This window comes from Topomyia yanbarensis, chromosome 1, assembly GCF_030247195.1.
Source record: "Topomyia yanbarensis strain Yona2022 chromosome 1, ASM3024719v1, whole genome shotgun sequence".
Classification (NCBI taxonomy): domain Eukaryota; kingdom Metazoa; phylum Arthropoda; class Insecta; order Diptera; family Culicidae; genus Topomyia; species Topomyia yanbarensis.
In genome coordinates this window covers 56,852,512-56,868,781 of record NC_080670.1, presented here as the reverse complement: position 1 = coordinate 56,868,781, position 16,270 = coordinate 56,852,512, and the positions used below count along the sequence as shown (strand labels likewise).

The window sequence follows — 16,270 nt, the reverse complement described above, 5'->3', positions numbered from 1 at the left end:
GATATCATCCTTCGTGAATTTATTATAAAATCAATTTCATTTTTGGTATGAGTGAGATACGTATGCTCCTGTTGCTTTGGTCAGTAATTGGGGTCTTCTTTGGGTTGGACGTAGAGGTTTGATTACCGTCGGTATGACAGAAAAGTGAAATTCGGTTAGGGGCCAGCGCCAAATGTAATGAAAGCATATTGTAAACTGGGAACAATTTATTATGCTTAACTTTGAACTGGATTACATCACATCCAAGGAATCAATTTCGATCAAAATTTAATGTAGTTTTTTCTTTATAGCAATTTCAAAATTTATGTAGTTTGGGAACTGAGACCACGGGAGTTATCTTTCTTATCGATTTTTAAACCAGTTCAGGTTCAATAACGCAGATATTTCATGATCGTGTGGAAACAAGCGTTTATATGTTCTCGCTTGAGACTGCATTTACAAATTTTTAAGCGCTAAACGTAAATCGCCGGGCGTGTTTGCGAGAACGAGAGCGTATCTGTGGGTGGACGATCGCGAAGGAATCGAGCGTTTGAATGTTAACGTATTTTATCGCGTGTGCTAGTTCGTGTGTATCAGGAATCAGTAGGCTCAAATGCCAATTCCCCATGTTGATCGGAGATTTGTGCCTTGCCATGATTTGTCTTTTCGTATTTCCCTGATGGGCAGGATTGGGGAAGTGGTAAGGTTGGGGATATGGAAAATAACGACACAGAGAACATAGACAATACGGAAGTATTCTTCACTCCCAAGGGAATAAAGACACTTCTCGATGAGCGGGTATATCAACACCCCCGAGAGGATATTGATGTAACAGAACGACAACGCCTCCGAAGAGATATTTTCATCCAAATTCGGCCTAAACCGATATTGGTTTATAAACTATCGTCGTGACATTTGAAAGCCATAGTTCAGTTAGCCCTTTTTCGCTAGAAATTCCATAGAACGGTCGTCGATTTTTCAAAAATACTGCTGTATTTTCTCTGTAAGCGACTTGGTTCTCAGAACTTCCCAACAAACTGCCCACGAACCAGGATTATGGAACTCTAGCCTCATAAAAACATTAGTACTCTTCAAACATTCCTTGGGATTCCACGGAATGTAAAGGAATACCTTCGTGTGGAAACGAGCGTTTATATGTTCTCACTTGAGACCACGTATTTTTAAGTGCTAAACGTAAACCGCCGTTGCATGTTTGTGTTTGCGAGATCGAGAGCGAATGTGTGCGTGGACCATCGCGACGGGTTCGAGCGTTTGAACGTGAACGTGTTTTATCGCGTGTGCTAGTGCGTATGTACTTTCGCATGTATAAATTCGACATGTGTTACTATAACCGTGCGGTCATATTCATAATGATATTCGCGAGGGCCGTCATTTTGATTTTGAGTGCACGGTTCAGATGAAGGAAAAAAAGTGAGTACCCCATATCACTGAAGTCTCCAATTATGGTGCCCTGAGACTTGCTGTGTAGAGTATAGAAGTTCCGTATTATAGAGTGCTTCCGGACGAATACGATTCATGATCGTGTGACAGCGGATGTTTGTGCTTGAATTGTAAGCCGAAAAAAGAAGCGAATTACCCTAGGGTTGAAACCTTTAGAATTAAAATTTTAAAAAATAGCGCTTGAGACCGCGTTTCTAAATTCGTACGTACTAACACGTTGACTTCATCGCCGACACGTTTTTTTTTACGATTGCTAGATCGTAGGCGTTGAAAAGCGTGAACGACCCGCTTTGTAATATCGCGAAAATCTCGAGTGTTTGTGAGTTTTTATCGCGTGGGCCTTTGGATGACGCGTATACTAGCACATTTGTAATTAAAGGCTGTCCCACATAAAATTGTATCACGAAAAAAATTCTGTAGAAAATAACCCATTGGTTATTGTCTCTTGAAAATTTGGGTAGAAGTAGTTTAGAGTGGTGATAAATTTGAAGTAGTGGAAGAATTTATGTACCTTGGAACTCCAGTGACGTGCGATAATGATGTTACCCGCGAGGTGAAAAGGCGTCTCGCAGCTGCAAATAGGGCTTTTTACGGACTTCCTAGCCAGCTGAAGTCCCGTAGCTTGCAGACGAAGACAAAATTCGCGTTGTACAAGACATTGATAGTTCCGGTTGCCTGCTACGGCCATGAAACGTGGACGTTAAAGGAAATTGATCGTAGAGCGTTCGGTGTCTTCGAACGTAAGGTGCTGTGAACAATACTCGGCGGCAAAGAAGAAAATGGCATCTGGCGGCGTCGCATGAATCACGAGTTATACCAAGTAGATAAAGGAGTGGATATTGTCAAGCTAATAAAAATGGCAGGGTGCGGTGGGCTGGTCATGTGGCACGAATGCCGGAAGAACGACAGGCGAAGATAATATTCAGTAGAGAACCGGGAAGAGGCCGACGACTCCGTGGCAGGCCGCATACACGATGGCTGTTTTCAGTGGAAGATGACCTAAAAGCACTCAATGACCAGGGTAACTGGAAGAGATTGGCCCAGGATCGGGTCCAGTGGAGGAGAATTCTTCACTCGGCGTAGATTCAACGAAGCGAATTGTTGCCCATCGAGTATCAAGTAAGTTTAGAGTGTATTTTTTACACTGTATTTTTATCGCTGCTTTCAGAAAATCGGAAAAAAATGGTGTCACCCGAAAAGCAACGTCGCGAATTGATTTTGCGCAAGCACCTGGGCAATCGTCAATTCTCTCATCGGGACATCGCAAAACAACTCGGAATCGTGCAATCAACGGTAAGTCGTGTAAAAAAGGTTACTACCAAATTGTGAGCATCGAACGGAAGGAAGATTGCTAGAATGGATGTTCTATTATTGATCAGGATCACAAGCGCGTAGTAAAAGCCTTTAAACGGAATCCCAATCCTTCGGTCAGAGATGTGACCAAAAAGCTGAATCTATCCAAGAGTTTCGTTCAGAGAGCCAAGGACCGGGAGGGACAGTTTACGTACAAAGTGTAGAAGGCTGCAAATCGTGACGAACGGGAAAATACGGTGAAACATGCTTGCAATACCGCCATTCCATTCAGCTTATGGGAGGAAGTTTCTTGTTCCCAACAATCCCATGGAAAAATAATTTGCCTTTGCCCAAAGTTGGGCATGAACGAGTTAATTGAAGATGTTGAGGCCTCTGTATTTGCTTATGCGAGACTGATAATCATAAGTACACCGCGCAATCTGAGCACATAAAGATCCGGTTGTGCGATTATGAGAGAAGAAATAAGGTGCTTCAACTATTCTGTAACACTCGACCACCGCTCCTCAAACCTTGGAAGAAATTATTCTCTCTGGTAGAAGACACTTTTCCGTAGTACGACATCAACTCGCAAATACAATGAAAACTCGATTTTATCAGCTCCCGATTTTGTCAGCTTTTTGATCTTATTATTAGCATATTTTGCTTATCTTAGGGGGACCTTCTCCTGGATTCGGCGGGAAATCAAAGCAATATTTGAGAACTTTTTGTGGAAACATAAAAAGACATACAAATTTCTGCTTTGGATCTTTTATTTGTTATTTATCGATAATTAGAAAACGATTTTTTTTCGAAAATTCCAAATGGCGTAAGTAATAATAATAATAGAGGCACCACATGTATCCTTCAGCCATCCGTTGCGGGACAGACGTTGTTTACAGCCGCTCGTAACAAGGAGAACAGACTCTGTGCGTTAAAGCCTTTTTAAATCTTTCAAAATCACTTATTTATCCTTTCAACGCTCATCTGTGACCAACAGCAACTAATGAAAATGTGAAAACATAAGCCCACCATCTGTTTAAAAGAAAACGATAATACTGTTGCCGCGACTATTCCCGCGTCAGTTTCAATTCAGCGCTGATTATTTGCGTACCCCCGCACTAGGGCATTGCAAAAAAAAATTTTTTTTTAATTCTCGAAGGCCCCCCCTCTCATATTGTGACAAATGTCAAAGTAAGCTCAGATGCCAAATTTCACATCATTTGGACAATTTTAGACCCCCGCCCACCTCGCTTGAAATTTTTTGAAATTGATAGTATGGAAAAATATGGAGGAAAAACACATTAAATGCAATAACTTTTGAAGTAGCAATCAGAAAATTAAAATTTATACCTCTTTTGGAAGGAAATAATCTCAGTATTTGAATGGAGATATATTTGTTTCTAGAAAAATACGGGAAAGTGGGGCACTGGGTCATTTTGGCCCCAAAATCCCCTATTTTTAATGATTTTTCTGCTCCGTGATGCAAATCATACATATTTTGTAGTTTTTTTAATGTGAAAAAATCTCAGAAATCGAACGGAACCCTTTTGACCTTAATCCGAATACGAAAAGTTGGTGTTAAATGGCCTTTTGTCATTCATATTAAAATTCATCATTTTCTTGTGAATATATCTCCATTATTCTTCACTCAATTTTCATAAACTATACCTTGTTGAACGTGGAAAAACCTTAGGATTATAACAAAAATAGATTCATTACCGGTAAAATTCAGGAACATCAAATTATCTGACATATAGTGTCGATTTCACATTTTTATCATAAAATCGCACATATTAACTCCATTTAACAACAAAATTCTTATTTAATTTACTACTTTTAGTGTAAAATATGCTTAGGGATCACATGAGAAAAGTTTCACTCCTGGAAAAATAGGGGAAGTTGAGGTATTAGGACAAATAATGAAAAAATGAGATTTGTAGAGTAAATATCAAAAAGTTTGATGTTTCTAAATTTTACCTTTAACGTTTTTATTTTTGTTTTATTTCTCAGAATTTTACACGTTCAATAAGATACATTTTATGAAGATTGATTGAAGAATAATAGAGATATATGCATGAGAAAATGATAAAATTTAATATGACTGACAAAAAGCCCTATAACCCCAACTTCTCGTATTCGGACCTTAGGGTCAAAAGGGTTCCGTTCAATTTCTGAGATTTTTTCACATTAGGAAAACTACAAAATATGAATGATTTGCATCACGGAGCAGGAAAATCATTAAAAATAGGGGATTTTGGGGCCAAAATCACCCAGTACCCCACTTTCCCGTATTTTTCTAGAAACAAATATATCTCCATTCAAATACTAAGATTATTTCCTTCCAAAAGAGGTATAAATTTTAATTTTCTGATTGCTACTTCAAAAGTTATTGCATTTAATGTGTTTTTCCTCCATATTTTTCCATACTATCAATTTCAAAAAATTTCAAGCGAGGTGGGCGGGGGTCTAAAATTGTCCAAATGATGTGAAATTTGGCATCTGAGCTTACTTTGACATTTGTCACAATATGAGAGGGGGGGCCTTCGAGAATTAAAAAAAAAAATTTTTTGCAATGCCCTACCCCGCACCCTTCATTCACGCTTCATCACAAATTCCACACACCCTAATTTACGCGTCCCAGCGGATCAACCTGTGTATCCATGCTTCTTTCTGTTGATTCTCCTCCGATGCCTTCCACTTCCTTTCTTGCATATGGGTATAGAACTGTATACAGACAGAGAACCGACCGGTCGACCTCTTCAGTATTCATCATTACCGATTTCCGCCGAGACACGGTGGTGGTGCCCTCTCACCAAACTGGAACAGAGGTCTCGGTCGGATCGGATCGGAGTGGGTCCATCCATCGCTAATCTGTGTGTGGGTTAGCAAGTTTGCGTTGAGGTCGTGGTCGGGTTGTTTTCGCTTTTTTTCCATAGAAATACATCGAGACTCTATTGCTTCGAAGTTGTGTACAATGCTGCCGCAGACCGCCGCCGCGACCTGGTGCTCTTTACCGCTCTCTCTCTCCCTCTTGTATCTCTTCCTTCAGTGGCAGTCCACGTGCGTTGTTTTTGGACTGTACTCGCGCGATACCTATGCCTTCATAAAATGAAGTGACGGAAGGGGTGATGACTCCCGGTGGAACGCCGTGGCGTGGTATGAAACGCACTACATTTTATTAAATCGAAGCCCGGATTCGTGAGCATTCACACAAGCGGTTTTCAGCCTCAACGCAGATGGAATGATGTATGTTGTGGATGGTTATTATTTGCTCGCTGCCTGACGCTTTTCAATGGCTCGCTTGGAGAAATAGAGAAGAAAAATACTACTGTTGATGATGATGATGTTTATGTTGCCGAACGGCGAACGAACAGTTTGCGAGGAATACAAAAGAAGGTATCTCTTTGTGTACGTTTTTCTCCATTTAGTTGAAGCTTTATGATCGTTTCGACTGCTGAATGACGCGACTTTTTTCTGTGGCCCTGTAGGAATGTTGAGAGAGGACAGACGCAAACACTCAGAGGCAAAGGCAGAAGAGCCTAGATGCCCGTTTCCTTCGTCCCGCCTTTCTGCGACAAGCAGTTTCGTCGCGTCGCGTCATAAGGCACATTTTGCTACATGTGCTAGACCGAAACCGTCAAATCGTTTCTTCGCACGCATAAGCATGTTTCGGCGGCGGCGGCAGTGGCGGCACCAGTGGTATAACATATCTGCTCGACGTTGGATTTCTGCTGCTGTTAGCTGGTTTTCCGGAGCCCATGTAACTTCCTTTCCTTCTGATTCGGATCTGTCGCCTGTTTTCTATGAAGGTTGCTCTAGGGTTGCCGAGTACTTAGTTCGTCGTGCTAGGTTGTTTAAAAATGGTTTTTAGAATCATACAATATTCGTGAATATTCCATCATCTTTGAATATTTTGATGAAGCTATTTCAGTGAACAAATGTCCGCTCCACCCTAGCTACTGCACTCGGTTCCCATTCGTATGTCCCGAAAAAGCAACCACGTGACGACAACCGAATAAAGAAAATCAAATAAAAATGCTACGTATTCCAAATTCGGCCAGCCTCTACCCGCCTTTCCCCTTCATCATTTCTATCGTCCAACCGAAAAAAAGAAGCCGAAACCGCATCAACTGTAAATGGTGCTTTCTTCAGCTGTATTTATCTTCCTCCATACAAAGCGTGCGATGCTATTATATTGCCATCCTGATGGTTCCTGGCAATGAGATTGTCTTTTGTGCTTTCCATTTTTTTTCCATCCGAGTTCAGCCGGTAGCAATCGAGCAGTGGGAAGGGAAATCACTGACGTCAGGATTTGTGCTCTTCCATTCTGCCCCCTTCTCCCTCTGACAGTTATTTCAAGCCCACTTCCCGGATATACATTTCAGCTAGCGTTAAAGTCTCCTTTGGCATTAAAGTCGGTGTCCTTATTTTGCTTGCACGTGAAAACGCCCGATCCCGTAGCCCCCTGTGATGCTGACTGGCATCGAAGAAAGCTTTAATTTATAGTCCTCGGTCTCACCGTGAAATCAACGGTGCTCCTTCGAAACAAAGGGGGAAGTACTTTAATTTGGATTGTGTGTTTTGGGATATGCCTGGCTAGTTTTATAGTTAATTTATTTATAGTTTAAATTTATTCCTCGCGACTCATTACAGAGAAATCGCTTACTTGTAAGTAATTTTGTAAGTGTATTTGTAACAATGGTATTGTTGAACTTTCCTGAATTCGTATCCCATTTGCGGCTTATAGTCAGGATTACCATCTTGGACGCCATTTTTTACCCTTACACTGAAACCTTAATAAACGTTTTGCAGAATAGCGCACATGTCTACGACATTTTGAAGAAAAATTATCAAACTTTAGGTACATTTTGCACAATTATATATGAGGACCCCCTTAAATGAAATAAAAGTGGGCGAGTTTGGATGAGTTAAAGGTAGTTGAAAAACTAAGGCTGCAAATAAAAAAGTAGCGATTCTATTCATGACGTGATTATGGAATAAGAGGTATGAAATGCTTATTTTAGTAGCTATTGGAACTAATAGAAAAGATGTGCATAAAGTTAGCACTACCACTTTCGAAAAAGTGAAGTATGACACATGGATTAATTGTCACTTAATAGTCGTGAATTTGTTGTGAAATCCAAAAATTTGCCGCATTTGTTTTTTTTTAAATTTGGTATAGTAGTGCTAACTTTACAGTAAAGTTAGCACTACCACCCTAGAAAACTGCATTTTTCTAAAGTTCAAGTACTTTAATCACACCTAAACATTTGTCGTAAATTAGTTGTGAAGAGAAAATAAATGTCGCACTTGTGTTCTAAAAAAAATTGGTATAGTAGTGCTAACTTTACAGTAAAGTTAGCACTACCACCCTAGAAAACTGCATTTTTTCAAAGTTCAAGTACTTTAATCACACGTAAACATTTGTCGTAAATTAGTTGTGAAGAGAAAATAAATGTCGCACTTGTGTTTTTTAATTTAGTATAGTAGTGCTAACTTTACAGTAAAGTTAGCACTACCACCCTAGAAAACTGCATTTTTCCAAAGTTCAAGTACTAATCACACGTAAACATTTGTCGTAAATTAGTTGTGAAGAGAAAATAAATGTCGCACGTGTTTTTTTAAAAAAATTGTATAGTAGTGCTAACTTTACAGTAAAGTTAGCACTACCACCCTAGAAAACTGCATTTTTCTAAAGTTCAAGTACTTTAATCAAACCTAAACATTTGTCGTAAATTAGTTGTGAAGAGACAATAAATGTCGCACGTGTTTTTTAAAAAAATTGGAATAGTAGTGCTAACTTTACAGTAAAGTTATCACTACTATACCAAATTTTTTAAAAAACAAATGCGACAAATTTTTGGATTTCACAACTAATTTACGACAATTAAGCGACAATTAATCCATGTTTCATACTTCACTTTTTCGAAAGTGGTAGTGCTAACTTTATGCACATATAGAAAAGTATGAGTTTATGTTTAAGCTTATGACGAATAGATAAGAAGAATAATAAAACTTTAAATTACTAATGCAATACAACCTATTTTTATTGTTTTTTTACGACATGACTTGAGAAACCAAGCGGATCAATTCAAAGCTTCAGTCCCCGAATGTTTCTTACAATTTTATGAGACTTTTTTAGCCCGAAAATTCAATTCATTTTTAAACAAATTTTACTTCTTGAAATGAAAACGCAACCGCTGACTATAAAAAAAATCAAAAAAAGTTCAATTTCAATCCAACAAACTACTGAATTCAAAATCCTACGTGAAGTTTTGAAAACTTCTTGAAGAATGTACAATTGGAATCTTTATGGCCTCCTGGAACGAATTATTTTCGTGAGGAAGCAGATTAGAAATTCATAATTGAAATAAAGGTTGAATATTCATTATATTCGAAGAACTTTCAAAGTTTCGTCCGATCAATGGGTAAAGTGTGATGACTACTGACAATTTCCAACTGCGTACATTGTATTGTAGAATACGCAGAAAAAATACGCATAGTTGTTACTGAGTGGTTTCGTACCAATTGGTTTATAATTCAACTTAACTATTGTTCTATCAGATATATAAAAAAATTGCATAGACTTTGACGTGAATATGTCTTTTCATCTACTTTGTGTGTTATTTCTAACTTTTAGACACTGTAAGCGATGATATTTTTTTACATATTCTTCGAATTGCTAAGGGACCATCCATAGATGACGTAGTATTATATGGGGGAGGGGGGTTTTATATTTTGTGATGATGTGCGACGACAGGGAGGTAGGGGGTCATGTCATGCTACGTAGCTTTTTTTAAAGGGGAATAGGGGTTGACCTGATGTCACGAGAATCTTACCCGTTTCCTCTAACTAACATCGTGTAACAACATACTAACTAACATATCATTTGATATAGCTCTTCTATGCTACTTTCATCGCCATATTTGACAGTTTATCTAAACCTGCTGCTTCTCCATTTACTAGTCCTTTCAATATATCCTTAATTTCTTCCCTACTTGGTTCTTCTGTTAATTGTTCGTTGTCAGGTTTGATTACAATTGGGTCACCTTCCGTTAGTTCCAGCTCTTCTAACCATTTTTTCATCGTTATCAATGGTTTCTTTGGCTCCTTCCGTCCAACAAAATGCTTTAAATATTTATATGATTATTTGATTCTCTACTTCGTAATCTTGTAGCTCATTGTAAAATTTAAATATTTTCTTTTCGTCATGTTCTCTTACCGCTACATAATAATCATGCCTTTTTATGTTGATATTTTCTTTAAACAATGTCATTGGGTCTTTTACATGTTAAAATGCTTTCCTCGCACTTGTTGTTAATTTTTCAGTAAACTTTTCATAAGCTTCTGTTATTTCTAAATTTTCCGCATCTCTTGGCTCGTATTTCTTTAATTCTCTGTGAAAAACTCTTTTGGTTCATTCTGTTGTAATACATTTGGTAGTAATCGTTTCCTTGCTCTTTTATTAGTTTCTTGTAGTTTCCATGTTTGGTTTCTATAACCGCAATCAGCATCTTATAATCTGTTTGAATTGTGGTCCAGCCTGGTCTTATATATTTTATTTTGATTCTTATGTTTTCTTCAGTTAAGATATAGTCTATTTGTGATCGTTTTGTTTCCATTTGGCCATGTCCACAATACGGATTTGTCAGTTCGCATTGAGACTATATTCATTTTGTGAAGTTGCAAAAATATTTTCATGAATTCTCCATTTTCATTCGTTTTTCTATGTCCTATGTACTTTCCCAACCTACTCATATCTTCATCTGAGTCTTCTTCTTCTATTTGCGAATTGAAATCTCCTAATAGTATCATCCCATCCTTTCTTGGATGTTTATTCACATATGATCCTAATTCCGCAAACAACGGATTTGCGTTTGTATTTGGAGCATGTACACTGACTATTATCCAACTTTCTTCGCCATCCTCATTCTCAATAATTGCTGGCATAACATTTTTATTTATATCTCTAATAGCTCTAATGCCAATCTCACTACCTTTCTTTTTCAATATAGCTAAGCCTCCCATCTTATTGGTATTCTTTCTCTCTGACATCTACCATTCATAATGATGAGTATCTACCTTCAATCCCATGATTTTTGCTTCTTGTAGCACTACTATATCCACTCCCGATTGCTGTAATTCTTCATCAATTTCTTCTCTCTTAATTTTTTGGCAACATCGTCTCACATTTACACTTATGATTTTTATTAATTTTAATAAATAGTGTTCGCAGTTTTCCGTGTTTCTACGCGTTTTCTGCTTACTACACCGTTCTGTTTGTCTCCTTTGCGTTTCGTTTGGTTGATAACCTCTTCCTTTTGCTGCGATTTAGGAGTATCTTCTCTCCTTGTTATGCTGTCTCCTTTAACGCTGTCTACCTGTATTCTGTTCTTTCTCTCAATTTCAACCAGTTCGATATATTCTATTTCTGTTTGGTTATTTTTCGTTTTGATTATTCGTGTTCTTGCTTTTTCCTGGTATATCTTTGTATTCATTCCAGTAATATTGGATGCCATCCAGTTTAGTTTACGAAATGCGCACTAAAGAAGTTGATATCTGGCTGATTCGATGCGTTCTTCATACATGACAGTATATGGATTTCATACTACGCAGCAATATTTCATAATTGGTCTGAGAAATAACAAAATACTAGAATCTATAAAAATAACTGGCAAAACGTTTTCGTGATCAGAAGAAAATAAATATGAGTATCGATGAGGCTAAAAAGAAGCTCTGAGAAGGTGATCTAAAAATGCAGTTGAATCAAACGCTATAAATATGGGTGTCAACATTCTCACTTCTGCAAGCACATATAACTTGTGATTAGGTAAAATAAATTTTTATGGTCACAGTAGACACTTCGGATGGTTCTCTGGTCTAGCAGTGTAGACTGATGCTGATCTCATAAATCAGTCGTCGTATCTTCGAAGGATTCTCACTGTCAGTCAGATTGTTACATATTATGCAACTTAAAGTCCTGCAATCGCTCAGTGCGCCAATATCGGCTGAGAAGGCTGCTGAAACAGAAGACAAAAATTCCGCTTTGCTTCGGTTCTGGAATTCCAAAGAAAGACCAAGCATCAGAATCCAATCAGATTGATGAAGGTTTTAGAAATCAAACTCATAATAGTCATAAAAAAGGTGGGAAAGGTAACGAAAACTCCGTTTAAAATGTCTTTATGACTACGTTCAGCATACTAACAATTGATCCGAATTACTCTATCCATTATCATTAGCTACGCAATTACGCTGCTGAGTGTGAATAACTCAAAACTACTCCAAACAGATGACGACAGCATCATAATTTAAAATATATGTGCTAAACAACCAGGCCTACCTATAGAACAGCAGACGAAACAAGCAACGGGTGAAAGATGCAATACACCATCACCGCGCAAGGGTCAGCATCGCACACAGCATAGTGGCACAGAATTTCGTGAATGATGAAGAAAAAGGTTAGACGAACCGGAGAAGAAGCGATGTGGTGTTGCGATGGGTGTGTGAATGTTTTATATCGTTTGTAGGGATACTTAAAACCAGGCAAGAAAAGCAACGTTTCCAGACAATCGAAGTAATATGAAATAAAAAATTTATATCTCAACTGAAGGTTCTCCCTTCCTTTATATGTGTCTATTCCGTGTCGTTATTTTTTTTTGCTTTGCTGACTGACGGCACAACAGTCGTTTGAGTGCGCTGTGCATGCCAAAACGTGCTTCGTATGGCATGTGTGGCCGCTTGATTTCAGAGAACAGTATTGACTCCGGAGTAAATTGCGCCAACAGTTGCTCTAGAATTTCAGGCAGTAAAAAAGTTACTTGTTTACCCTCAAAGCAATTCGCCTCTCGGATGCAGTGTAAACAATTAACCTTCCTTTTAAATCTGTTGTGTACAACCTTACCCCCTGGTAAGTTTAGAGAACAACCCTTCTACCGGAATTATTCCCACTAAGTTTAGCGTTTAAACACATTCACTGAACGTGTTCCCACCAGACACCCTTCCCTCGGGCAGGAGAAACATTCTTGTCGACTTCGAGCCTGTTTTCGGACTTTTTGGAAAGGTCTCATTTTTGTTTTTTTTTTTTTTGTAAATCTTTCAACCAGAAACAGCTCACATCGCTTTGACCTACCTACCCACCCGCTTGTAGTGTTTGCTGCCCACCGGATCACAGATTGTTAGCAGTGTTGCCACATGTGCAGATTCATTTGGAATTATAGTATAAAGGCTGGTGGCATAAGGTCATTTAACATAAAGGTTATTTATTTCGCATAAATGGTATTTGGCCTTATTTTGAGATGTGGTCATATTAATGTTCATTTGATCTAAAGTTCATTTGGTATAATTTTCAACGGCAAAAGTTAAGGATCATTTGGTATAAATGGCAATCGGTGTGATTATATTTTTTATATTTGAACTACGGAAAAAATCAGACTTTTTTCTTGACAGATGCAAACTTGGCCACCATGGTGCACTTCGAGACCGAGATGGGTAACTTCCGCTTTTATGGGCATTTTCAAGCTGTTTTCCTTAGAGGGTCAACCAGTTAAATCTTGTAATGTTGTAGCTTAGCTACCGGATAAACAGATTAGATGAACCGAAGTCCGATATATTCTGGATCTGACAGAATATCCCGTTTGAGCACGAGTTTCGTGATATTTCAGTACAATCGATCCAGACGACCGTTCGAATTATGAAGAACTTTTCTTCATAATTCGAACGGTCGTCTGGATCGATTGTACTGAAATATCACGAAACTCGTGCTCAAACGGGATATTCTGTTTATAAAGAATCATAGAAAAGAATGATTTACAAAACATAGAACTAACAACCGCAGGAATGGGTGAAGTGTTGACTAATCAAGAGCACCACAAGGAAGTGGGGGGCGGACAAAACTGAGTTGGTAAAGCGATTGCCTTATACGCAGCTCACCTGGGTTCGATTCCCAGCTCGCACATAGAGTTAGAGATTTTTCTAAAGAGCTTTCCCTAACCCTAAAAAGAGGCGACTGACCCTAAAGTTAAAACATCTATAATAAAAAAAACCACAAGGAAGCGGTATGCACCTGTTACTTTTTCTGTGATACTTACATGATCTGTTGACGATACGTATTGCCAATTTTAGACCAATGATTTTCTTAGTTCAAATGAAGCCGAAAATTCTTGGTTAATGCCTGGGATTCGAATAGTTCTTTAATTACCCTTCATCTCACCAACCTTGGAGTATTTTCACAATATACTACTTAGAAAATCATAGCAATGTGATCTTTTATTAAGCTCACTAAGCTTGTTGATAAATTAATCACTGACAATTTAAGTAGGACGTACCTTTATTATAACTTATTAGTTTAAAAATTATAAATTTGGATGATTCCAGACAACACAATTTGTTTCTTTGCTTGCCAATTGTTTTACACTTTATCCCGAGTTGATCAACCTTACATATTGCACAACACGAGGTAGTCCTCTTAAAATATCGACCAGTTCTAGCATAAGCGTCATTACCCTACCCACCATAACTCGTTTCGGTTGGTCTTCATTGCAATTCGAAGGCGATTTTGATATTCTTTGTCCTATTTCCTTGTATGTCCCTCAAGTCGGTCGCGCAAGCCGGTTTGACTGGCAGTTGGTTGCCGTCCAACGCATGCTCTGCCGCCGCCAGCAGATAATGGAATCATTTTTGGGCAAATGCATGACATGAGTGCAATGCAAAGGCATACAATTTCGAAAGGGATTCGCGGTGCAAGCCCCGGGACAGTTGTCGTTCAGCTTCGAGAAAGTGACCTCAATACGATGGGGCTGAGCGATTTTTTGTGCGCCTAGTGTTGTACGCCATGCGCGGTCAACTTTTTGATGAGGGTCTCTTGGCTGTTTTTGGTGAGGTCTTCAATACGCGTAGGCGGATAAGTCTTGCTGCTTTTTAATTATGGATTGTCCGGTTTCAGGTCCCAATGCAGGCACAACGCAGCAAGTCAGTTGATTTCTTGGAGCCGAACGAAAACGGCGGTGGCGAGAAGGGTGCGTGGGTGTGTTGGTTGGTTGATTGTTGGATTGCCCCATTTGCCTTTTCCGTATTTTTCTTTCTGTCAAGTTGAACTCGAGAGCACATGGTGATCTGCAGATTTGGTTGCAGACTTATTGAGCGCGTAGATGGGACTGTATAATTCTGGGGCATATAGGAGAAATGTGGCCAAGATGGACATAGCGGTGCAATCTCTCTATCTAGTATCAGTCGTGTATAAGAGTTAGTTTGACCAATGGAACTGTATTATTCACAATGGGTAAGGAATATACTAAGCAGAACTTGTCAAACCTAACAAAAATTTGTCGCGAATCATCAATGAGCAGTAGAAGGCGTTTTCGATCAATTAACTCTTGTGTTTATGACGATAATTTGACATTTCAGACTATAGTTTCAAATCTTTAGCCATATCATAAGTTTTTGCGTGAATTCAACTACCCGTCCTCGGAATATCGTAGTTTTTGTAGTGTAGTTGCTTAATCAAGTGTGTCGCAACAATTTTGAAAACCGACTCAAACAATCGTATACCTTTTGGTAAATATCTCTGGCACTACAATTTTTTCGCGGAATATTTGCATACTTCAGAATCAATTTGATAGTATACACAATATTTCCGTGGAAAATGACGGCTTATCGTAAAACAAATTAGAAGGTTATGATTCTGCCTTAACTAAATTTTTGGATTGAAGAGTTCCCACAGATTGATTAAGGGGTTATATATGTTGAGGTCAGGCCAAAAAATTTGTTCATCTAGCTTTTTGTGTCGATTGAACGACAGAAAAGTTAGATTTCCATATATTGGCCCTATAAATAAAAATTTCTCAAAATTGGTTCAGATTCGTGAAGGTCGATTTTAAGTTTGCATATCTAATTTAAAAAAGATTGGTGCATAATGTCTAGGACATGGCCGGTATGTCGTGACTGTACTCAGGACTGGAAATTGAAATGTACAGTTGGGTGGGGTCAAGTAGGTCAGTTTTTGGCGAACTCGTGCGATGGTATTTTTGCACTGATTTCGTCAAACAAGCACTCGTTGGAAAAGTTATACATCTGGCAACGTTTTGGCTATATTGATTTTATGCCTGGCTAAATATTTTTCAAGCCAAATTTAAAAAGGTAAAGGTACTTTTTTCGGTGTTTTTTTGAAATCTGGGGGTACGAGGTTAAATGAAACAATGTACACACGCCTATAAAATCAGTGGTTCAACTTTTATTTGAAGAGTATGAATACTGCATAATATTTAAAAATTAATAAGACAAATAAAAAATGCAATCTGTTGACGTCATCCAAGTAAGAAAATGAGGAAGCGGCAAATGATGTGAAAAATCATGAAACTGCAGAAGGAAATAATGAAAAAACATGTTTTTCAGCAGCTGCTTCTGGCTTTCTACTTGCAAATGATTTATTCGGTATCCACGTCGTCACCAGAGTGTGGAATTGAAGTTGTGCATTCCGGTTCAAATGCGACGACCATGTTTTCCCTTTGGAGCATTAATTATTATTCCTCTTCCTTATCTT

The 16,270-nt window shown here is 38.4% G+C and overlaps 1 protein-coding gene across 15 annotated transcripts in view; it reads right to left on the bottom strand.

Annotated features, from left to right (window-relative positions):
• LOC131677680 (C-terminal-binding protein) overlaps positions 1 to 16,270 on the bottom strand; it is a 215,963-nt gene that overhangs the window by 148,308 nt on the left and 51,385 nt on the right. The gene's annotated exons all lie outside the window — the stretch shown is intronic.